Source organism: Camelus dromedarius, chromosome 9 (genome assembly GCF_036321535.1).
Source record: "Camelus dromedarius isolate mCamDro1 chromosome 9, mCamDro1.pat, whole genome shotgun sequence".
Classification (NCBI taxonomy): Eukaryota; Metazoa; Chordata; class Mammalia; order Artiodactyla; family Camelidae; genus Camelus; species Camelus dromedarius.
In genome coordinates this window covers 63315509-63340170 of record NC_087444.1, presented here as the reverse complement: position 1 = coordinate 63340170, position 24662 = coordinate 63315509, and the positions used below count along the sequence as shown (strand labels likewise).

Below are 24662 nucleotides of genomic sequence, written 5' to 3'. Positions count from 1 at the left end.
AAGCCAACCTGCTGGCTCTTTTTCTAAATTTAATAATTGGAAAATCATAAGCTACTTCCCATGAAGTCTGCTCCCAAATTTACCCCTGAGGGAGGTCTCTGGGGTAAGCCGCTTGCAGTGTGGGTTGCCCTTGATGCCCCGCTAACCCACATGCCTTGGCTTCCATGGTTGGTGAGCCTAGCTGTGTGCTGGTTGCTCTGACAGGGCCCTTACGCCAGGCTGGTCCATTGCTCTAGGTAACAGGTTTACAAATGCCCACAGAATCCTAGCTTGAGTGGTCTAAGCAGAAAGGAGCCTATAACACTGGCATATGTCACCAAAAATCCTGCCTCTGTGCTAGGGACTCAGGCATAGAGCCAAGTGCAAGAAGGAAAACGAAACTCGGCAAGATGTGTCTTCAGGCATGGCTGGATCCAGCAACCCTACTATGTCATCAAGAGTCTTCTCTCAAAGGGACCCCTCCTACACTGCTAGTAGGAATGTAGTTTGGTGCAGCCATTATGGAAAACAGTAAGGATATTCCTCAAAAAATTAAAAATAGACTTACCATATGATCCAGCAATCCCACTTCTGGGTATATATCCAGAAGGAACTCTAATGAGAAAAGATACATGCACCCCAGTGTTCATACAGTGCTATATACAATAGCCAAGACATAGAAGCAACCTAAATGTCCATTGACAGATGACTGGATACAGAAGTTGCGGTATATTTATGTAATGGAATACTACTCAGCCATAAAAAGAATAAAATAATGCCACTTGCAGCAACATGGATGGAACTAGAAATCGTCATTCTAAGTGAAGTAAGCCAGAAAGAGACAGAAAGATACCATATAATATCACTCATATGCAGAATCTAAAAAAACAAAAAAGGACACTATGAACTCATCTACAAAACAGAAACAGACTCACAGACTTAGTAAAAATTCTTATGGTTACTGGGGGGAAAGGAGGTGGGAAGGGATAAACCTGGGAGTTTGAGATTTACAAATGTTAGCCACTATATAGAAAAATAGATTTTTTAAAAGTTTCTTTTGTATAGTACAGGGAACTATGTTCAATATCTTGTAATAACTTTTAATGGAAAAAAAATATGAAAACGAATGTATGTATGTATATGCATGACTGGGACACTGTGCTGTATACCAGAAATGGACACGTTGTAATTGACTGTACTTCAATTTAAAAAAAAAAAGTCCTCTCTCACAGCATTTCCTGGTTTTGCCATCCCTTGTGCTGCCTTCGGTCTCCTGTTAGAGGCTCCCAGTGACCCAAGAATAGAGCTTGCTGGACCCAGCAACACAGAATAGAGCCTCAATTTTTGGAAAGTTCATCAAAAGTCCTGGAATTAGGATCTCTTGGACCATACACTCCTCACTGAACCAGCCACTGTATCCAGGAGGATGGGAAGATACTCACTGGCCAGTCCTGAGTCATGTCCTCACCCCCACAAACACTTTGGGAGGGAGATCAGCCTCACTCATACTGCATGGAATGAGAGTGGGAGTTTCTCCCAGGAAAATCCAGGTGTCATGACTAGAATGAGAGAAAATGAGGCAGGCAAAACAGTTAGTGTCCACTGTATGGGTGTCTCCCAAAGAAGTAAAGCCTGTGGAGAGTGAGGACGACTTCAGGGTGACTCCTATGCCATTGCTTCCAAAGTAAAAGCAAGTCCACCACCCTGGAGGAGGGAGTTGGTGGGTTTCTGGAGTCAGCTGCTGTGATGGGGGCCCCAGATTCGTTCCTGACATCTGCCCCATGTCAGGCTACCAGCAATCTCTCCCTACAGGCAACAGAGGTCCTCTGGGCCTCAGGCTCTCTTGGAGATCTGTGACTCTAGCCCATGGAGGCAGGGCTGCAGGGGACACACGTGGCGATGGACAGCTGCCCCAAGAGAGACCTCAGAGTGGCTCCAGGCAGAGGCCCCTCCTACTGCTCCCACCCAACACCTGCCCAGAGGGGGATGAGGGCTTGGGAGCTGTAATCAGGCCTCTGAATCCAGTGGGTCCTGTTCCCCGTGGGCCCCTGGAACTCCCTGACTTTAGGTATTCTGAGGCCTCCAGCCCTAGGGTGGGGATTCTGCCTCCTGATCCCTGAGACCAGAGTTGGGGGAGGGGAAGGAATTTTGTGGGGTGGGGTGATGCTGGCTACAGGGGAGGTTAGGAGGGGACTTCTGCCTTCTGGTCTTAGGAAGAACCTCCGAAGAACAGATTGTCCCTCATGCCCCTTGTCACCTAGACTCAAGGATGCTGCTTGGTGGTGGGGAAGGAAGCGTCTCGCTGAGCATCAATGGCCTGCAGCCGCTTTTGTACGTTTCTCAGCTGCTCTGGCAGGGGGCAGGGTGGGGGTCTCACCAGCCTGTTGATGGGGTGAGGGGTAGGAGGCTCCTGAGGTCCACTGGACTTCATCCAGATTCTCCAACTATAAATGGCGAGGCTGGTACCTACCCCGAGGCCACTGCCCTTCTCAGCCTCACTCCTACCATAGAGAGGCAGTGAGGTCAGGGAGGGAGAGGCAGAGGCCTGGGAGGTGAGGAGCAAGGCCTTTGGAAGCAGTACAGCACTCATCTCTCCTGGGAGGGTGAGAGCCCCCAGCTCAGGAAGAGAGGGAGACACTGTGGCCCAGGCTGGCGAGCGGGGAGCCCTGCCAGGGACCAGGACGAGGGCTTCCTCTCCGCATCTTCATGCCACAAGATGTAAAATAATCCCCTCGGCTCAGAAAAACACATTTTATGGCCGTCTGACTCATTTCCCACAAAGCTAGGTTCAACCCCCCTCCCCCCTTCCCCCCCACGTGTAGAGCTTTTGTTTTGAAAAATAAAAAATATGTTGAAAATTTCAAGATGACTTTTAGACATAAATAGTTCCCTTCCTCACCCTCGTCCCAGACTCCCCTCACCTAATTTCCCAAACACTGGCTGCCAGAGCCTCAGGAGGACCCAGTCCAAGTGGGTGTGGGAAGGCCCTGAGCGACACAGCCCCCGGGGCCAGACCAGTGGGTGCCTGGAGCAGTGGGGCATGGAGATGGGCCGAGGGGCCCTTCAGGGAGCTGGGCCTCCCTCTCTGGCATCTGCAGCAGTGCCTCTGATCCTTCTGGTCCCACGTGAGCCCCAACAGCACTATCACACACTCCAAGCCTTGCAGTCTCTCCAGGTCTGAGTCCCTCTCGAGAGTTCCTGGGGCCGCAGGTAATGCCTGGCTGTTTCCTTCCCACCCCGGCTCTCTGGGCTAAAGGTTGTCCCCGAGGTGATCTCACTCAGCTGGGATGCACCCCCAGCCCCAGCGGCTACACCGCTCCTCCCCAGGCCAGTGAGGAGCTGTGCTGAGTCTCACTGCCCTTTGGGGTGGGGGGACCTACAAGTGAACCATAAAGGGGGGCCTGCCTTCCCCCATATACATCAGGGCTTTTGATTCCCCCACACACGCACTGGGGCTTGGCCTTCTGGCTCTCTCTGACTCTGCCATTCCTTTAATTCCCCAACAATCCCAGGCCGTAGGTATCAGCGTCTCCATTTCTCAGACAGGAAATGGAGCCCCAGACAGCATGTGACCCATGTCAGCTGAGGGAAGGCCAAGGGCCGACAAGTGGGCAGCCTCAGGGCTCCCGCTGACCCCCAGAAAACTCAGGAAGAGCACCCCTGTCGGAAGCCCAGGGCTCAGTCGGAGGGCCATCCCAGGAGGCTCCTGGTTTCTGGCATGTGGCAGACACACTTGGAGGATGTGCAGCCCGCAGAGCCGGCCTCCCCTCCCTGCCAGGCAATGGGCACATTAAGGCCCTGCACACAGTACTCAGGGGGCTGCTGTCCCTCCATCTTCCCAGAGGACAGCCTGAGGAAGCTTCCTCAGGGTCTCCAAGGGAGGGGCAGCCACCTGTGGCCAGGCAGGGGCACCAACAACACCAGCTTCCATTGAACTGACAGCCCCAGATAGACAGGAACCTGCCACCCTTGGGCCAGGCACCCCAGATCAGGATAAGACAGAGGCTCCATCCCCAGCTGCAGCAGCCTTCCTGGGGCCCAAGACAGTGGGCCAGTGGGCACCCAGAGCCCAGCCCCCTGAGAGCTGCCCAGGTCATGGGTCTGCCCATTTCTTGTCCACTGTAGTCCACACTGGGAGGTGACCTGGGCTCCTGTTTCTCCAGGGCTCTGCTCTGCCCTCCCACCCAGGAAGCGGCTGTGGTGGGGAGGGGGCGGGCGGTGTCTCACTGTCAAGGGCTCCACTGGGATGGCCCTGGGGTTAGCTGGAGACAGGCAGTGGGGTCATGTGGGTTGGGGTCCCCCAGGCTGCCTGGGCCACGGACATCAGGGGAAAGACCAGAGGTGACCTGGACTTCCTTAACCACAAGAAAATGACTCAGCTAAATTGAGGAAGATTTCCGTTTCGGTAGACTACTTTTTCCACTATGGTAAGAGTTTTTTACCCACAAGCTCCAGAGGAGCTGGTACCCCAGAGAAGGGTTCGGGGAGTTTCGGTTTGAATAGTCGATGCTGATTCTTAATCATTATTTTGAAAAGGCAGCTCTTGGTTTTCCAGCAGGTGGCTGGGTCCTGGGGAGTGAAGCCAGGTGTGCGTGTGTATATGTGTGTGTGCGCGCACAAGTGCACACGTGTGCCTTGAGGACACTGGGGCCCAAGAAACAGAGATTTAATCAGGTATGTTTCCCTTCGCCCGGTGGCAAGCCTTGCCCAGATCTGCAGAAATGACCCCGATTCTGCGGCCCTCTGAGCCTGTTGACCTGAACGAGTCTAAACGGCTACATGGATTGAGGGCTCAGTCTGTGTCAGGCAGCAGGCTGAGCACATACCCACGCTACCTCAAAGCCCACTCCAGATTTTAGCTGAGACTCCTAGAGGGAAAAACACAGCCAGATGCAAACCCAGGCAGCCTAACGCCACCATAGACACTGATCACTGCCCCTACCTGCGCTTTCTCTGGCTCCTGGCATCTCCTGACACTGTCCTAGCTCATCTGCTCTAGAAGCTGGCAGCTCTGAGCCCAGCAAGGGCTGAGGACTTCTCTGCAAGGGCCTTGCTCAAAAGCCAGCCCATCAGTGATCAGAAGCTGGGCCTTGCCCTGGATGCTGAGATGTCAAGTCAGGGCATCTCCAATGCAGCCTTGGCTCCCAGAGACCAGCCCAACACTGAGCCCGGGAAGGCGGAGCCTGGCAGATGGGGTCTTCCAACAGCGAAGGGCCCGGCCCTGTCCCTGCAACTTGCAGCCTAACAAAGGTGATGAGGGCAAGTCTTAGTCCAGATGCTTGATGAAGAAGAAGGCCAGTTGCTCTGGGGTCCTCCCACTTCTGGTTCAGCCCAGGGGCTTTCTGGAGGTGGGTACCAGCAGGCTCTAGCCTGGATGGCAGCACTGAGCACAGTAACAGCCCAGTTTGGAAGACACTTCTCCCCACCCCCAGTAGAGGCCTCTGAGTCAGCTTCCACTCTGGCAAGATCCACGGCGGTGAGAGGGTCCCTGTTTCTCACTCCCACTTCCAGGGCAGACCCCACTGAGGGGGATGACAGGGTGCAGGGTCCTTCCCACATCATTGCTGGCTGGACCTCCGTTCTGCTAGGTGCCACTCGACATCTTGCTTCCCCCCTTGACTCCTGCTCCGAGCCAGGGTATGTTTCCCAACCTGGAGCAGGGCGGGAGTTCACAGTTGCCCAGTGGAGGAGTCTTGCCCTCCGCTTACTCCAGGGATTTCAGGGGACAGAGTTGGGCCTGGCCAGTGTGGCTTTGCGGCCAGGGTGAGGGTTCTGCCTGGGGCCAGGACACGTGTCCTGGCTCTGTAGCTCCCCGCGGTCCAGCCCGCTGGCCAGCCTCCCGGGGGAGGAGCAGGGGCTGTAGAGGCTGGGGGAGGAGGCGAGGCTAGTGGCCCCCTCGGGTGCTGGCAGTTCCAGGACAAAGGGCAAGATGTTCTCGCCAGAGCAAGGAAGCAGGGCAGGGAGCAGCAAGAAGATGAGAGTGGGGCGGAGTGACTGAGGGGCCTGAGCCCCAGCTCTCGGCTCGGCCCCTCCCCTGGGTACCCTCTCTGGGAGACAGAAATGAGAGCAGTAGAGAGAAGAGGGAGCCGAAGATGGGGAAGGGGCCAAAACAGGGCAAGGCCAAAGCAGATAAAGGAAGAGGAACGGAGCAAGACAGCATCAGAGGAGCAGATTGGGGAGCACCCCAACCCAGCAGGTCCCAGCTATTCTTAAAGAGGCTTTGCCCCTGCCAGAGCCCAGGAGTCCGGCAGGAGCCTTGGAGGTGGGGTTCCCTCTCTGTTCCCTGCCCACACAGAGGCCCCCCACCTTCCCCACCCCAGGGCTCATGCTGTATGGCCCTCTGTGAGTGTGTCATCTGTGTGCTGTTCCTATCGTGTGTGTTTGTGTGGGTATGTGTGCGTGTATGGTGTGTGCCATGTGTCTGAAGTCCTCTGCGTCTAGGACCCTCAACTGCCCAGAGTCGTGGAACCCCATGAGGCAGCCTCCTCCAGGGACCCAGAAGTCCCTCCCGCCCTACGGGGGAGCAGAAGAGGCAGCTCCTTCTCCTTGGATCGCCCCCACTCAAGTAGTCGTTGGGCTCCCAGGAACCACCCAGTTCTGGGTGGAGGGGACCTGACTGACCAGAGGCCTCTGACCCACTCATGTGCAGGGTCAGCTCCAGGCCTCTGCAGGGAACAGGGACTCAAAGGCTCCCAGAGAGGGCCACAGAATGTTGCATACAAAGTTCAGTGCATGTGTGTGCACGCACGCACGTACCTGCATGTACAAGCATTCACATTTGTTCCCTGGTTGGTGAGCTCTAGCCTGTCAGCCTCACCTACCTGCCCATTATCCCCTCACCCAGAACCTCCAATGACTCCCAGGAGACCTGGGTACCAAGCTCTCTGCCTGTCACCACCTGGCCCGGCCTAGCCCTTCCTTGTTCTCACTGATTCCTCCTTTAATTCCTCACTGCCGCCAGGCCGGCTTCCTCACTGGCCCCCTTCTTCATTCACATTTTCTCTGCAGAAGTTTAGCAGCTTTGTGTACGTGCAGCTACTGTGCGTTTGTGGCATCTTCTCTACATGGTCTGAATCGGGTGTGAGAATGTGCAGATTGGGAAAGAAACGCAATTTGCACTGGTTTGAGCAGAGGAGACATTTATCAGCTCTTGTGATGGAAGAGTCCAGGACGGTACCAACTTCAGGCACAGCTGGATCTCAGCTGTGCTAATCCGTGTCCCTCTCCCAGCTCTGCTTCCCTTTGTGCTCATCCACCTTCCGGGAGGCTCCCAGCAGGACGTCCTCTAGGCTTACATTCCCCTGCTTTGCCACCTAGGGAAAAGAAAATGATTTTCTCCAGTATTTCCAGGAGAAGCCTCAGGGCTGACGCCCATTGGCCAGGCCCAGGGCACGTGATCCACTTCCGGAGGCCCAGGCTGGGGCAGCTCTGCCTGAACCACATGGTCTGAGAGAGAGAGGAGGCTGGTTCCCCAAAGAAGCACCAGGGCTGCCCTAGAGGAAGGAGGTAGACAGACGCTGGGCAGCCCGGAACACAGGGCCCCAGATGGCTCTGTCCGCGAGTGGGTACCTGAGGCAGGGTGGGACACGCAGTGTTCCTGTCCTAAGTCTCACGTCAAGCCAGAACGGGATCTAGAATCCTGCAGCTGGCAGGCCTGGGATTTCTGTGCCGTTTCTTACCATACACATGGGGTAGCTGAGGCCTGGAGAGTCACGGGACTGGCCCAGGGTCACACACGTCAGGGCAGAGCTGGAGTTAGAACACGAGACTTTTGACAGCTGATCCTGACTTGTCTACATAGGGGTGTTCATGCAACTTAAGCCGCATGTTGCCTGCCTGCAAGAGTCTGACTTATTGGCCTGGGGTACCCACCCCAGGCCGACCGGTCAGTCTTGGGAGGCAGGTCCCACACATCAGTGTCCACAAGAATCGTATCGAGCCCTTGCTCCAGCCACAGAAGTTCAGTGCTGACGGACTCACAGCTGGGCTGGAGGCTCCCAGCTTAGCAAGCCCCAGCGGTGCTAACGCAGGGACTGAGGAGGAGGGCCGAGACACTTCATCGGCAGATCGTAGTCCAAGAAGGGGCACCCACCTCAAAGGCCGGAGGCATCGGGAGAAGGCTGCAGAGAGAATAGTTGTTGGGGCTGGAATAGGGAGTAGGCCGACCCCCGGTGGGGGTCAGAGGGGCTCAAACATCCAGACCACTGACTGCTGCGCCAGCTCGGCAGAGAGGAGGGGGAGGGAGACCTGGACCACGAGGCCAAAAGAGGTCAAGGGGCAGAGAGGCCATGAGGGGCCCAGCGGGCTCCAGCAGGCTGAGGACGCTTGGCCAGAAAGGCCTGTTTACTCAGAGGCCCACGAGGTCAAGGCCCAGGCCCTGGGTTAATTATTAATGGCCACCTGGCTCGTACGGCCCGGTGTGGTGTAGGCTGGAGACTGGAGCCCAGGCACCACCCCCTGCTGCCACTCTGCCCTGGGGTGCTCCCTTCCCCTCGGCTTCAGAAGACATGGCCTCTACAGCCCCCAGTGACTCTGACACCCTCCTCCCCGACTCCTGCCAGGGTGAAGCCTGTTTCTCTGGCCAGGGACAGATTTGGTGGCAGTATCTGTGGGGGACAGGCACCCTGGGCCTGAGCTCACCCGAGGACTGGAGTTTCTCTGAGGACCCCTCATCAAAGGGACTGTTGCTTGTGTTGACCCTGCATAGGCTCAGCTGAGTTCCCGGGCATCGGCTGAGTCCCCACCGTCCCAAAGGAGCCAAGACAGGTGGCTCCCTGTGCCCTGGGGAGAGCATCTTCCCTCTCCAGGGAGCAGGCGCTGACAGAAGGGCTGTAACCGAATTAGCAGCCTTTGGGCCGCAAATCCCCGCTTTGTCCTACAGATTAGGCCCTGACACTGTGGTTGGAGAAGGGAGAATCCACCTCTCCGGATTCAGCCAGGCCTCCCAGGGCCCCGCCCCCTCAGCCTCCTGGCCCAGAGCCGCCTAGCCCCCATCCTGACCCCAGACGCAGGTCTCACCAGGGGGACTTGGGTGACGGGGAAGGAGGCTCGACCCACCCCGTGCCTCTCTTGGAAGGTGACAGCAGCACCTGGAGGGGACCTTGTTGAAGCCCAGGGACTGACTCAGCAGGTCCGCACATCCCAGGACTCTGCATTTCTCAGGAGCCCCCAGTGGGGCCAAAGCTCCTGAGAGAGGCAACGCTTCAGGCGGGTCCCCCACAGTGGAGCTGTCCTGGGGCTTCTCACTCACTCTTAGACTGACACCATCAGCCTCAAAGATTTTTGTTTTTATGTTGAGGCTTTGGTGGATGGGGCTCGTGGAGGGATAAAGTGGGCAGCGGAACCAGATGTCCTGACCCCGCCCAGTGAGGGACCTGGGACAGCCAGTGCCTGGGGGTCCTGGAGGGTCCCCTTCACTCGCACTGTGCCATCCTCCCCTTCAGGCTATCGAGGGGGCATCTAGGCCCAGAGCCCCCCACGTGTGTGGCCCCCATGCACAGAGAACTGGGAAGGGTTCTAGGGCACATCCTCCACACCCACTCAGGGGCAAAGTCTTTCCTGCCTCTGGAAACCCAGCCCAGGCAGGCGCGCAGCCTTGGGCCCCATGGAGCTCTGCACAGCCCAGACCCTTCAGCGGCCACTTCAGGGTACAATTGTTCCCTTTTCAAGACACCACTTTCCCAACCAGGAAATCCTGAACGAAGGCTGCCCGTCCCTCCCTGAGTCAACACTTGCCGAGAAGGAGGGCGGGGGAAAAGGAAAACAGGCCACGGGACAAGGCCTGAGCCACACCAGCCCCGGGAGCGCAGACCACACACACACACACACACACACACACATTCACATTCACAGACACAGATCTGCACACAGGTGCACACAGACCCACATCACATGCTCACAGTCACACGTGCACTTGAAGACATCCTACTTCCAGTCTCACACACACCCACACTCAGACACGGATACACACACACATGCACACAGATACAGAAGCCCCCATGCGTCATCACAGTTCACATGTGCGCATGCACAAGCACTTGGTCACAATTACACATGGACACACGCACACACCCCAGGCTCCCACACATACACACAGACGCAGACACACCCACACACTCTGCTCTCTTACCCGTGGCCTTCCCATTGTTTGGTGCCCTCCCTTTAAGACACCAGCCTCAGGGCACCCAGGAGACCAGTCCCGGCACCCCAGGAAGTTTGAGACCAGGACTGAGTACTCGAACTTCACACAGTGTTCTGTCTTTGGGGCCAGATACTGCCCAGAATGTACTGGCACCACTGGGGAAATGGGGACTGGCACCCCTCAGCCAGGATTGGGCTGGAGCTAGAGGTGCCCACTGCCCACCTGTGGGAGGGGACCTCCATCAGATGCAAATGACGCACCCATCAGACCAGAAGCAGATACCCATTTCCTGCAGGTCTGCCTGGCTACACAGACCCTGGGACAGAGCTGTGTCCGGCCCACAGTGGGCACTCAATGCGGAGGGGCTGGACGGCCAACAACAGCCTGGTGAGGGTGGAGGAGCTCTCTGTCCTCTGGGCTGGCTTCCAGGGAGGCCCCTGCCACCCTGCAACCTGCCTCACTCCACAGTGCTGAGATCCAGGCTCAGGCGAGCCAGCCTGCCTAAGGCTCCTGTCTCCGGGGCGGCGGGCGGGCAGCCCTGGGACGTGCCCACACACGGCTCCCCCGCGGCCGCACGCCAAGCCAATGCCAGAGACAGGCCAAGAGCAGGAGTCTCGGGGCCTGCCCACCGCCCACGTCCCGCCCAGCCTTCTGCGCCTGCTCCAGCAGGAGACCCAGCCCTTGAATCCCCAGCAGGACTCAAACTCCTATCCACACACCAGCCTCCTAGCACACCTGAGGACAGGCGTCTTGCCCGCCGGTTCCCATTCTCAGCAGCACCCGGGGATCTTTGCAAATATCAATCTGATCACATTCCCGGCCTGGCCTCCCAAAGATTCTCCACTCCCTTGTATCTGCTGCCCTCCCCACAGAGCCCTGTAAGGTCCCATGTGGCCTGGCCACCGCCCTGCCCCCGTGCTCCTCATCTGCCCCTCTCTTGGGGCTGTCCCTCAAGCTTGCTCCTGCCCCAGGACTTTGCACTGTGGTTCCCTCTAGGTCTGTGCTTGACTGGCCCTTTCCCTTGTTCAGGTTTGCATTCTGCTGCCCCCATCCCAAGGAGGCCCTCCTGAAGCAGCCCCCAGTCACTGCCCAGTTACATCACCCTGCTATGCGGTACTCCCAGTCCTCGTGCTCTTAAAAATGGCCCTGTTCTTGGCCTCACTTACTTGTCCATCATCTGTCTTCCCTGCTGGATGGGTGCCAGTTCCAAGAAGCCAGGACCATGTCTGTATTATTTGAAACCTGAAGGGGACCTGTCAGGCAGGTAGTTGGTGGGAGGTACACCGATGTTTGTTGAATGAATGAATGATCGAGGCAGGACAATGCTGAACCCAAATGCATGAGCCTGAAATAGGAGGGGCCATGAGTCAGGTGTAGGGGCAGGCCTATGACGGGCATCAGGTCCTCCTGGGGGGCCTCTTGGTTCACTCACACCACACAGGCAGGCCTAGCAGAATGGGTCAAGGCTAGGACCAAGATTAGGACCCACACCCTTGCTCCTGATGGGATTAGACTCTATCCTGGCTGCTCCCAGCCCAGTACAGAGAGGAACCCCTAATATCCACTCCCCTGGGTTTACTGTGGCCATGCACTCTGACAGCTCCTGCTCCCAGAACCTTTATCTAGAACACCCTGCTGCCTGAAATTTGTCATCTGCCTGCCTGGACAACCCTGCTCCACCAGCAAGGTACCACCAGAACCCCACTCTCAGCTCTGAAGACCTCTCCCCAACACACACAGTCACCCTGCCCTCCTCTGCCAGGTGGCACTTTTAGCCTGGGAGAGATGAGTGCCTGTTAAAACTTTCTAGGCACTTCCAGTCTTCTCTTCACCATTTCGGGCAGCTCGAGGGTTGATGAGAGGCCTGGGCAGATTTCAGAAAGATGGGGGTTGGGCAAGAGGTCAACAGGATAGGTCAGCGGACAAAGGATCAATCAGGTCTAGAAAGCCCAGCAATGGGAAGGGGTCACTCTGAACCCAGGAGATCAGGACTGAGTTAACTGGTTAGCTGGTTGGTTAGCTCCCTTGTTTGTTTGCTTTCTCCATTTATGGTGCACACACCATGTTTGAGTGGGAGGGTCCCCAGGGGGTGCCTGACCAGGCTGGTCTCAGAGCGGGGAGAGCCTGGTTCTCACCCTGGACCAGGGATCGGCCAACCCCAGGCCGCAGCCTGAGTCAGGCTTGCTGCTGGTTTTTGTACAGCCTATGAGCAAATGATGTTTTACACTTTTTTAATGGTTAGGAAAAAAAAAAAAAGAATCGTATTTCGTGACACATGAAAATGATATGAAATCTATAAATAAAGTTTTATTGAAACACAGATATGCCCCTTCATTTATGCCCTGTCTGTGGCTGCTCTCGCCCTGCAGTCACAGCAGAGTGATTGTTGCCGCCACCAAATGGCCCACGAAGTCTAAAAAATGTACCACCTCGGCCCTTTAAAGAAAAGGTTTGCTGCTCGCCGCCCTGGACTCTCCACCCACTGTCTGACTGGCTGTGGGCAAATCTTCTCTGCCCCCAGCTCTGTCCTCCTCTCTGTAAAGTGACATGAACAGTGCTTCTCTCAGAGAAGAGCGGTGATGAGGACCCCAGGGTTTACACTCTGTCACCGGGTGACATGGCTGCCCCTACTCACTCTTCCTTTAGTTTTTTTGTATCTAAAGAATTGAGTGCTTACAAATTCTGTGCCAGGCACAGGGCTGGCTTGACACCCAGACCTCCTTCACAGGACACACACCCAGGATGCATGGAGACCATTTAGCTGAGGGAATACAGATGAGGGTCCAGGAACCCGGCCTGGAGTGCAGAGAAGGCTCCAGCAGGGAGTGATCCCCAGGCAAAGTCTTAAAATATAAGTAAAAATTTGCTGGGGAATAAGGAGCAGGGAAAAGCATTGTGGGTGGAAGGAGTAGCTTTAGTGAAGGTGCAGAGGTTGAGACAGGGGCTGGCCTAGAACTGGCAGATGTGGCATGGAGTTAGCTAATGAAGGGCTTTGGGCAATCAGAGGTCACCTCTCAATGCCAGCCGCACGTCACCCCCACCTGGGTTTGGCTTCAGGCTGGCTACAGAGCCCACCGAAGGTGGATGTCAGGATTTGGCAGGGTGAAGTGGGGCATGGAGGGCGGGGGAGGGGGCATCCTTTGGACCCCACTCCTGGGGTCCTGCCCACAGCCAGCAGAGGAGGAGGAGCCAGCTAGTGGGCAAGGCCTGGGGGCTCAGCCCAGCAGGATGGGGGCTGCAAGGGCTGGGGCCGCCCGGTCCTGCCCCTGGCCTGGGGCAGCCGCTGGAGTCCAGGGACCAGGCAGGCTGCCACAGGAGGGGAGCTGGCAACAAAGGCCTATTCTTTCAGGGCTTGAAAAAGTCTTAAAACCCATCCAACTTTCCTTCATTAGATGCTCCAGGATGTTTCCTCTTCAGAGGCTCCTCAAGATACCCGGCAGATAAACGCCTGATTCTTGCAGTCTTCTTAATTATGGCCCCGAGACCTCGGTGTAAACAATCAGTTGAGTGTTTGTTTTACTGCCTCCCTTCCGTACTAATGGGAGCACAAGCCAGGTGCCGAGGAGTGGAACCTGGTGACCCAGGGCTCTTGAGTTCCCTATTCTGTCTCCCTATGGGGCCATCCCCAGGGAGGGAGGTGGCCAGGCCCATCGTGCAGTGTGGCCACCGTCTTTGGGTCCTGGAGCCACAGCCTCCTGACCACGTGGCGTCAGCCTGCTCACCTGTACATGACAATCACGGTCATGGACAGTGAAGGAGATGCCTGGTGTGCATGTGCTCAGGAAATGTTGCACAGAAGCTTTGGGGGCGTGGCACTGTCCTGAACTTGACCCCTGCCCAGCCCCTGGGAGGCAGCATCAGAATCCTCAGCGCCATCCCAGGTCAGCACTGGGTGAGCAAGGAAGTGGTTGCAAATCCAGCCTCTCAGCAGCTCTGCCCGCATTCACCCCCCCGCCCCACCCAGGCCCGGGGTACTCTTGAGATGCCCATGACCTCACGTCCCCAGTGGATCAAGGTGGTCACAGGTGGCAACTTGAGGACTGCCCTGCGTACCCTTCCTGGCAGCCCGTCACACACGCCTTGAGCCTTCCGCATGACCATCCCCCACATTCACGTGAGGAACCCCTCAAAGGGTCCCTCACCCTGGGCCCCTGAGGGTGAACTCAGAGACTCCACTGGACACAATCCAGCTTCATTTGCAGGAAGAGGCTCTGCTCAGCATGCAGGATGCTGTTGGGCGGAGGTGATGTGCCCCAAACACGCTCACCCAGAGAGACCCGCGCACACACCCCCTCACCAAGGGATGCTCACACAGGGCCATTCCCCACACCAGGCCAGGCTCCCTGCTACCTCAGCCTCCAGGAGGCTGCAGCTCTGCCCCTGGTGGGGCCACATGTGTGCATGCGTGCACGTGTGTGTGCGTGTGCCTGGGTGTGAGTGCATGTGTGGGTGCACCGTGGGCCGATGTGGTGCTGCCCATGAGTGCCTGTGTCTATTGTGAGTGTGCCTGGGAGGAAGCAGGAAGAAGGGGAGGGCAAGAAACCCTCTGGGTCCCCTGTCTGCGGCAGGAAGGGGAGACAGTGACTGCGCAAGGTCGCTCCAGCAGGGTCCAGCCAACTTGGCCTCTAGCCACGCTCACACCAGAAGCCACAAGGAGCTGGGGAAGCCTCTAGCTGGAGTGCTGCAGGAAGGACCACAGTTCACACATCAGTGGGCTCGCCATCCCCCCAGAGGCGCAGAGGCCCCCTCTCCCTCTTCTTGTGGATGTCCCTTGGTCTGGGGCAACCCACCTCCCACTGGGCCTCCAGCTGAGACCAGCAAGCCATTTTGAGCCCTGATGAGAAGAGGAAGTTTCTGTGGCCCCAAAACAGAAACAGGAAGCTAGGAGGGGGTATATGGATAGGGAACGGGAAGGGGGACACAGGCACCCGGCAGACGCACCCAGAGCGCCCCAGCCTTCTTGGGCTGGGCCCGGCAGCCATGTCCGGGTATCTCTGCCTGACCCCGAAGCCACTGGGCCCATCCGCCGAGCTACACACACCCAAAGGGCAGGCTCTCTCAGGGTTTCTCAGATGCTGGCTAATTGCCCACCTAGGTGTGTTCAATTGTCCAAGCGTATCTGGTTCTGATTGAGAGGACTCTGTGGGTCTGCTCGAATCTTCCCATCCACCCAAGCACCTGTGTCCGGCCATACCACTTCTCCCCGACCCCTGCATGTGGCCATGTGGGACTCTCCACGGGGTTGGCCTGAGTCTCTCCAACCCGCCGTGTCTGTGTGACCACCTGACCACTCCCCTGACCTAGCTCGCGGACGAGCCAGCTGTCTCCCTGGCCGTGAATCTGGTGACTCCCAGCCCCAGCTCTGTTTTCCCAGCTGCCCTGCAGGACATGGCAAGTCCCCAGCCCCACCTTCACTTGGTAACTAGACACAGGACTGTCCTGGCCCCCTCAGAAGAGGCAGGAAGTCAGGGCTCTGTCCTACACACACCACTGCCTCATACCATGTCCTGGTGCCTTAGCCTGCCCTCTGCTATGTGGGTGGGAGATGTTATGTCTGAGGACACTGTGCCCTGATCAGAGGGACGACAGCGTGCAGAATCATGTGCCATCCTCCAGGACTGGGGAGCGTCTGGCTCACACAGGGCTCAGGCTGGGGTGGGGAGTGTGGAAGATGGGAGGGTGGCAGTCACTTGAAGAACGTGGCCTGCTGTTCCAACCAGGGTTTGGAAGCTCCTGCAGAAAGACTCTGGGGTGAGTGGGTGGAGGCTGGAGCCAAGGGGCCAGAAAGGCAGATGTCACCAATTTCAGTTCTGCCCCAGCTGGCCTGAGGCAGCTTGGGACTTCCCAGAGTGGAAGGACAGGCTGGGGTGCCAGGCCACTTGGAAGCAGAGGACCCCTTCCCCACCCCAGCTGGGTGCTGTCTGCTGGGGAGGCAGCAGAAGTTCTGGGGAGCCGAGGTGGGCTGGGTGTGCCTCCCTGGGGTCCCCACTCTCTCCCTGAACAACCAGAGCAGGTCCCTCCAGTACCTCGTGCTAGTGAGCCCCAGCCCAAGATCATGGCAACAAAAGAAATTCTTGGCCGTCTGATCCCCACAAATAAAAGCTTTAAGGGCATAGCTGCCCCAGAGGCATCTGAGAAAGATTTCCAAGATGGGAGTGAGGGATGCCAAGGGGATATCGCTCCCCATGCCGAAGAACGAGGCAGAAACCACAAGAACCCCCCAACAAACGGCTCCATCTTCTTAGCTCCTTGTGCTCATCCCTCAAAGAGGGAAAGCGGGGAGCAGGTGGGGCAAGCGGGTGGGTGCAGCCCCCTTCCTCGGCCTCGGCCCTCCCCTCGCGACCCGGCCGGGCGGGCGGTCAGCACCGGAGCCAGCAGGGAAATGGGCCCCCGGGCGGGGAGCACATCTGACTGGACCATGTTCTTGGGAGATCAGTTGTGAAACTTGCTTCAAACCCCCAAACCACAAAAACGGCCAATTTTCCCAGCCCTGTTCTCACGTTTCTCAGATCAGCCGAGGAGGAGTCGTCAGTATTTCCATCCGAGAGACGCCAGGCCAGCTAGCAGCCCCCCTGGGGGACGAGGAAATGGTGCACAAGAGACTTGGGTGCTGTGGACCCCTCTCCCGCCTTCCCCAAAGCGAGGCATTTCCGCCAACGCGGCTGGGGACGTGGGGTCCGGGGAAGGGCGAGGACTGGGCCTGACGAAGGAAACTGGAAATTCGGATAGAAGGACCCAGAAGCTGCAGGCTGCCCTGGAAGGAGAATTCAAGAGCTCCCTTCTTGGGCAGGGGAAGGGGTGTTTGGCTGGCGGAGGATCAGATGGTGGGTAACTAGGGAGATGCCCTTTGATTTGAAAGCAGGTCGCAGCGGCGTCCCCTGGTGTCGTCCCTGCATGACAGGGGTGCAGCACACATGGTTCTAGTTCTCTCTTGTGCAAGGCTAGTGACAGCAAAGAAGCAAGCTCTCACCAGACAAGGACTGATACGGGGAGCCTCAGAGGTGAGCAGAACCCTGAGGAGGGCTCGCTGCCTTTCTGAGCAGGGTCGCTGTAGTGGGGAAGTCACCTTGGAGAGAAAGAAGCTGTCTGTAGGTGCTTTGGATGACGAGCTGCCTTGAAGCCTCAAGGCCCCATCCTCTGCACCCCACTTCTGGCTTCCACCCCTGCCCCTGGATGAAGTCAGGTGAGGCTGCCCCGAGCTTCTGGGCTCTGCCTGCTGCCCTCCTGCCATCTGCCCTCACCAAACTCGCCCTCTCCATGACCTGCCGCCCCTCACCCCGATCTGCCACCATGGCTGCCTGTTTCCAGCTGGAACCTCCTTGAGCCTGGGACAGAAACTCTAACCGGATTAACTTCAGCAGTGATTCCAAGAGCAAAATGCTGCTGAGAAAAATACCAAGCTTTAGCTTCGTGTGTGCTGATCCAGCCCTTTTCCCGAAATGTAACTTTTCTTTAAAATGCCATGTAAGAGGTTAACCAGTGCTCTGCCCTGGTGTTAACCTCCGTGTGAGTTCATACTGGCCGTGGTGCTACGCGTTGGGCCTGAAAGCTACCTGTTGTAAGAACTAATACTTTGAGACCCGCTATCAGGGCCCAGAGAACCCAGCCTGGGGAGCCTGTGACCTGGGTTCCCTGAAGCCAAGGCCAGGGCAACAGAATCCAGGAGGCCCCCACAAACAGGGGATCCCACTTGAGGGGCAGAACTGAGGGCACCCATGAACCAGGTCACTGGGGTGCCCACCAACTGATGAGAAGCAATAAGCCTATAGGGGACAGTGGGGACATGTGTGTGTCTCGGTCTCTCTGGGTCTCTGTGTACTTAGGTTTGCAGGCCCATGTCTGTGAGTCTGAGTGTCTCTCTGTGCAGGAGTTCCAGTGCATTGCTGTGGGTGTGGCTGCGTTTCCGTGTGTGTACCTGGGAGTGTCCGTGTCTCTGGGTGTGTTTATACATCTGTTCACTTTGTCTAGCGTGCCGGGTCCCGGGCCAGCTACTGGTTGGGTGGGGAGAGCGTGATCCCTGCCTCACCATACCCACTGTGAGGAGGGGTGGGCAGTACACACGCGTAGCCCAGTGGCCTGAAAAGCGTAGCCTGGTGGTAACAGGGAAACCCATGCCGTGAAGGCAGAGCACAGGGGGCCAGAGCCCCTGAGACAGGGCACTGATGGGGACCCTTGATGCTCTGAGGATGGGACATGAAAGCTGAGTGAGCTGGGACTGTGGGAGTCAGCCAGGTGGGTGAGAGAGGAAAGTTCTCCAGGCACAGGGAACAGCATGTGCAAAAGCTGGGGCATGGAGGAGGGGTAAGGAGGCCAGGGTGGCAGAAGCAAAGAAAGCTGAGTGGCGGTGGGAGGTGAGGGCAGGGAGCAGGACAGCAGCTGGACATAAAAACCTGAGGGCCACATTGCAATGGTGGGCTGGTCCTCAGCACGCGGGAGGCCTTGGTTAGGAGAGGGGCCACCCCACTTGCTAAGAGGAGAATGGGCTGAGACATGGCCTGAGGTGCCGTCCAGAGAGGAGGGTGGAGGGATGAGGTAAAAAGCTTGGCGATAGGAGAGGTGTGCAAGGGTCCAGGAGGCTCCAAGTGTATGTGTGTGTGTGCACGTATGCATGTGTGCACATGCCCTCCAGGGGCTGGGGCCTGGCCCTTGGTCCTCTCCCTCTCCCCCTCCAACCTTGTGCCCACGTCCCCCACCGCCTCACCGCGGACATGACAGTGACGGTAAGAAGGGGGTCGGTGTTGCAATTGCATTTCCTCTCGAACCCAGGGCCACCAGAGATTAGCTGAGAGCCCCGTGTGCGCCAGGCGATAATACCCCCACTCCCCCGTTTCCTAATCTCTGATTCATTTCCAACTGATAACAGGACGAGGGCCCGTGGGCGACTAGGAAAGGCCCCAGCAGGTCCTGCCAAGGCTGCGGCCAGCCGAGCTGCCTGCAGGGGTTCTGGACAGCAGAGCCTCGGGAAGATCAGGGGGGAGGGTGAGCTGGGAGGGAAAGGGAGAGGGCCGGGGAGGAGAGGGAGAGGCAGAGAGAAGCAGGCAGACAGAGAGATAGAGAAACAGGCAGACGTGGAGGAGCCAGGTCAGGTAGGGTGATGGGACAGAGAGATAAGGGGAGAGAAACACAGAGGGCAAGAGAGACAGGCTGACAGATGAATAAATATAGAAAGAGAGGGGCTGGGAGTCCTCGGGGGTGGAAGGACTTACGAAACAGAGAGAAAAATAGAAGAGACAGAGAGAGACAGAGAAGAGGTGACCTCAGGTCAGGAGGGACGGGGAGAGTGAAAAAGGAGGGCACAGGGAGAGGCCAAGAGTGTGGGGGGTGGGCTGACCTGGCCGTCCCCGGGCACTGCCCATGTGGCCCACACACCCTGGGTCAGAGCCGGGACTGGTCTTGCGGACCCAACCCCTGCCGGGCACAGGCCCCAGCTGGGAGCAGGGAGTCGGGAGCCACAGCTCCAGACCCCCCCCACCGCACACCCACCCCTGCTGGCCTCAGGGCCTCTGGAGGGGCACCGGGCTGAGGGCTGCATCACTGTGGGGCTGATGGAGCCATGCTCTCCCCACCACGGGGCCCAACAGAATGGGGCCTCAGCCAGGGCAAAAAGGACAGAATAGTGCCCCAGCAGCGTGCTTTTCCTGCCTCCTGCTAGACCAGCACAGGTGCCTTGCAGAAGTCCCTGTAATTTCATTTTTAGAGCACTAGTGTGATTTGTTATGACCGTCTAATTCTTTATCCCATCACTAGACCTCAGGCTCTAAAAGGGGTACCAAGTCTGTTTGGTTCACTATTCTATCTTTAGTTTATTTGTATCCTGCTGAGATCTGGGGGGGTTGGAGTGAAGCTGGACAGTCAGGTGGGATGAGAGGGACTCAACTTAGAAGGAGGTCGGCAGGGACCCAGGGGAGCAGTAGGCCAGCAGCCCTTTGTGCTGGGGCTGGAGTGAGGGGCTGGTCTCCTCTCTGCTCCCCTCCCAGGCCCAGCTCTCCTCTGGGATCAGAGGCTGGGCTCATGCTTTGTCATGCTTCGAGGAGGGAAGGTGGGTTCCAGGAGCCGTGGAGGCCGGGTCCCCTCCCTCCATCCTGGCCCCGACTCCAGGCTCCTCCCTAATAAGAGACACAAGGGCACAGACAGCCACCCACTTCAGCGGCACCAGGAGCTGGGCCAGCTCGCACAGGCTGCTGGGCTCAGGTCTTTGGGGAGGAAGGGGGTTCCACAGAGCAGCCCAGCCATGGGCTGAGGGCTCCCCAGAGGGGACGGGGAAGCAGGCCTCTGGGGAGGCCCTTCCTCGGTGCCTGGGAACTGCGTGAGCAGGTGCTGGATGGGCAGCGTCTGGAGATCATGAGAGGTGAGGAGCAAGTCTCCATGCCCTGGTGACCTCATTCTGAGGGCAGAGCCGAGCACTGGGAGACCCCCAGTCAGGGGCCCCTGGCCCTGTGGGCACTTCAGTAAGTCCCTGCATCCCAGGGCCCCCAGCCCTGGCCCATGGAAGACAGCAGCAGGCTGCCTAGCCGTGGTCCCCGGCCCAGACCCGCTCAGGAAGGCTCACTCGCCCCCTCCTGGGGCAGGGCAGCCGCCCCTCTGATTTGCCATGCCCGCCCCGATGCCCTGACACGGCGACCACAGGAAGCGCTGCCCCAGCTCAGCACTTCCCTTTTCTGAAATCTGCCCCCAGCAGCCCGGTGGCCAGGGAAGGCAGACTTCCCGCTGCCCCCACCCGGAGCTCGTCCCACCGGTCACAAGTGGTTTGCTCCTGAGCTTCCCTGGGCAGAGGTGACCTTCTTGCCTCAACCACAGATCAGTTATTTATCAGAACAGGAAAGATGGCACCAGAGATATGTCCTCACCCCCGCCTCCCAGTAGGGCCTGGCCTGCTCCAACGACGCACGCCTGCTCCCCACATCACACAGGCGCGTGTGGCTGGCGCGTGCAGGCGGCACTCGGGAGGGAGCCGAGTAGAAGGCCTCGTGGCAGTCAGGGCAGACGGTGAGGCATCGTGGCTCACAGGCCCAGGTGAGGCTTGGTGTGCGAGCTGGGAGCACTCGGAGCATCTGGGGTCCCTTCGGTCTGATGAGACGCACTCTTCCTCCAGATACACTCTCAGCCTAGGGCAGGACTCCTCGGACCCCCTGCCTGGGAATAGCCTGGGTCAGGGTCTCAGGCTGCTCCTCTGTCCCTCCCTCCCATCACAAACACAGGGCTCAGCCCCTGGGATTCAGGACCCAGTCCTGATAGAGGAAAGAAGCGGCTATCACGATTCCTCAAGAGTGGCGCTGTTATGGGAGGGAGTCTAGCTCAAGTGGTAGAGTGTGTGCTTAGCAGGCATGAGGTCCTGGGTTCAATCCCCAGTACCCTCATTTAAAAAATAATAAAATACTTAAATCTAGTTACCGCCCTCACCCCCACCCCTAAAAAAAGACGAAAAAAAAAAAACCCACAACAGTGGCACTGTTGACATTTTGGGCTGGAGAGTTGATTCTGTGTTGTTGGGGGCTGTTCTGTGCATGGTGGAATATTTAGCACCGTCCCTGGCCTCTATCCACAAAACGCCAGTAACATCCCTCCACCCTCACTCCCTGGCCCACCACTAGTCACAACAATCAAAAATGTCTCCAGACATTGCCAAGTATCCCCTGGGAGGACTAAATTGTCCCAGGTTGAGAACCAGTGATCTAGGTACATCAGAAGACCCTGGCTTCCATGGCTTGAAACTCCCAGGTCTCCACTGGCCTGTTTTGCAGTTTTGTGCTAGGTCATGGACGAAAGAGACCATAACTGGTCAGAGTTCCTGGGAGTTAAAGGATGTGCCTGCCCTCTGGGGTTGTGGGCATCACTGTGTCACAGAACCTGGAGCCAGAAAGGGAAGCCCTGGGACGGGAAAAAGGATGTTGAAGCTGGAAAGTTTCATTCAGGGGAAGGTCAAGGAGGTGTGCTTGTCAGGTATGAATCGAGTCACCTGGAGGCACTCAGGGTCATAAACCGGAAAGACTGGGAAGAACTACAGAATCAGGCAGGACACAGGGACAGGATATGTGTCTTGGACTCTGAGATGGTGAGCTGACATCCTCATGTAAAGCCCAGGGCTGAAAGGGCTTCCCCATACAAAGGCTTGGAAAGCTGAGCCAAGAAATAAAGCTTTCTATCCTCCTGGGACAATGGGTGAGAAAAAGAAGTCACCTTTAAGAAGCCAAAACTCTAGTGGGGTGGGTATAGCTCAGTGGTAGAGCGTGTGCTTAGAATGCACAAGGTCCTGGGTTCAATCCCCAGTCCCTCCATTAAACAAACAAACAAACACCTAACTATCTCCCCACCCCACCCAAAAAAGAAGCCAAAACTCTAGCCAGAGCCAAAAATGGAACAGGATTCACATTTATGCAATCCAGGGATTCTAGAGCTCTAAATCTAGAAATTAATGTAAAAATGATAAAGGACCATGAGAGAAACTTACTTCTATTCACTTTGTATGGACATTTCTACCCAGGATGATTACCACAGAGGAAAAAAAAAATCCCTGGTGAAGATGAGCTCACGATAAAAAGAAATTATAAATGACCCCAAAAAGCAAACCACTGCATCAGCAGGAGATCTTAGATGCAGGGTTACTAGAACAATTTGATAAAGACTACATAGTAAATATATTTAAAGGTATTAAGGAGATAAAAGAGAGTGTGGAAGACATGATAATATGACAAAAATATTACCTAAAAATAAAGAACAGATAGACTTCAAAGGAAATCAAATAGTCATCACAGTATAAAATAAAAGCTCAGTGGATGGATCATACAGCAAATGAGTTATGGTGGGAAACTGGAAGACACATCTGAAGAAATATCTTAAAACTTAGCACAGAGACATAAAAACAAGGAAAAATAAAAAGGCTAAGACTCTTGGAGGATAAAATGAGATGGTCCAAGAAGGTCCAACATGCATATAACAGGAATTCCAGAAGGTGAAAACAGGAAGAATTCAAGAGCTAATGGTTGAGAAATTTCCAGAATTAAGGAATGAGTCCTATTGAAGATGCACACCGTGTCCTAAGGAGGATAAATAAGAACCAAGTCACATCATAGTTAAACTACAGAACATTAAGCACAAAAAGACAATCTTAAACGTCCCAGGAAGAAACAAGGAATTACCACAAAGGAATGAAAATGAGACTGACAACAGACATCTCATTGGTAGCAGTGGACACCAGAAGACTGGAGAATCGTATATTCCAGGTGCCCAGGGAAATAATTCTCCACCAAGAATCCCATACTCCACTACACTAGAGTGAAATAAGCATTCAGGGTGCAAAAAGTGGGCTTGAGGCAGCATCTGTGGTAAGAAGACAGCGTTTGTTAGATCAAGAATAGGACTGAGGGTCTTCAAAGCAAGTCATGACTGGTGGGGCAGAGTGGGGCAGTGGGCCAATCTTGCCTTCTGGAGAACGGCTTCACTTTGAATTGACACTTTGGACGGAAAAGTGGTAAAAGCCAAGGTCAGAAATTGAAATTTTTCTTTGCACTCACTCTTCCCACTGGTACACCCTTTCCCCTTATAGTCATTGCGTTGGCTCCTTCTTGTCATTCAAGTCTTGGCTTAAATATCATCTCGCAGAGAGACCACCTCTGACTCCCTTGATTAAACCCCCACAGCCACTCCCATCTCCCTCGTCACTCTGATTCATGTCCTGCATGGCCTTTCTCAAAAGCTGAAATTACTTCATTTCTTTCTTTGTTTATAGTTGATGGTTCTCTCTTCACAGAATGACAGCTCCCCAGAGGCAGGGTTGAGCCTGTCTTGCTCACCACTGTGTTCCCAGGGCTTGGCACAACACACAGCGCACAGTAGGTCCTCAAGGGATGCTTGGGTGGTGGGAAGTGACCTTCAAAACCCAGAAGGCTCTGGGGGTGGACAACACCAGCCCCTGACTCCAGCCTCAGGCTGCCCCGATGACTTCCTACCCCACAGGGCTCACTCGGCCTCACACTCCCAGCTGCTCCCTGGCCCAGGCCTTGGAGGCTGGACCTCACTCACCTCACAATTGGACCCTGGGCCCAAATCACCCCAAGTTCAAGTCCTGGCATTGCCAGTTATTAGCTGTTGGGACCCTGAATAGACCTCTGGGTCTTGGCTTCCTCATCTGTTAACAGGGTCTGCTTGGCAGGGGTCCTGGGAAGATTCATAGAAATAACAAGCAGATGGCTTCAGCATGGTTTGGTTCCTGATGGGCACCCCGGGAAGTGTAGGCCTTTGAGTATGCCTCAAGGGGTCCAGCTGGAAGGCCAGCCGGCAGCGTTTCCCAGAGGCTGGGCGCAGGGTTCCCGGTAGCCGTTGGTGGGTGACTAAGGCCCTTCCTGCCCGGGAGGATCCACCCCCACACCAGGGAAGAATGGCCGGCGGGCACCCGCGTGGCACTGGAGACCACTTCCTATTTTTATCCTACCCTGGCTGTGAACATGACTCCTGCCCGAACAGGCCCCTCTGCATCCTCCACCAGGGCCTGAGCCTGGGGCTGGGAGACGGTGGCCCGCTGCTGACCAGGATGAGAGCTGGAGTC

At 56.5% G+C, this 24662-nt stretch overlaps 1 non-coding gene across 1 annotated transcript; it reads left to right on the top strand.

Moving 5' to 3' along the window:
* Positions 1 to 22322: 22322 nt before the first annotated feature.
* Positions 22323 to 22395, top strand: TRNAS-AGA (transfer RNA serine (anticodon AGA)). The gene has a single exon. It is a non-coding gene; the product is annotated as a tRNA-Ser (tRNA).
* Positions 22396 to 24662: the final 2267 nt, after the last annotated feature.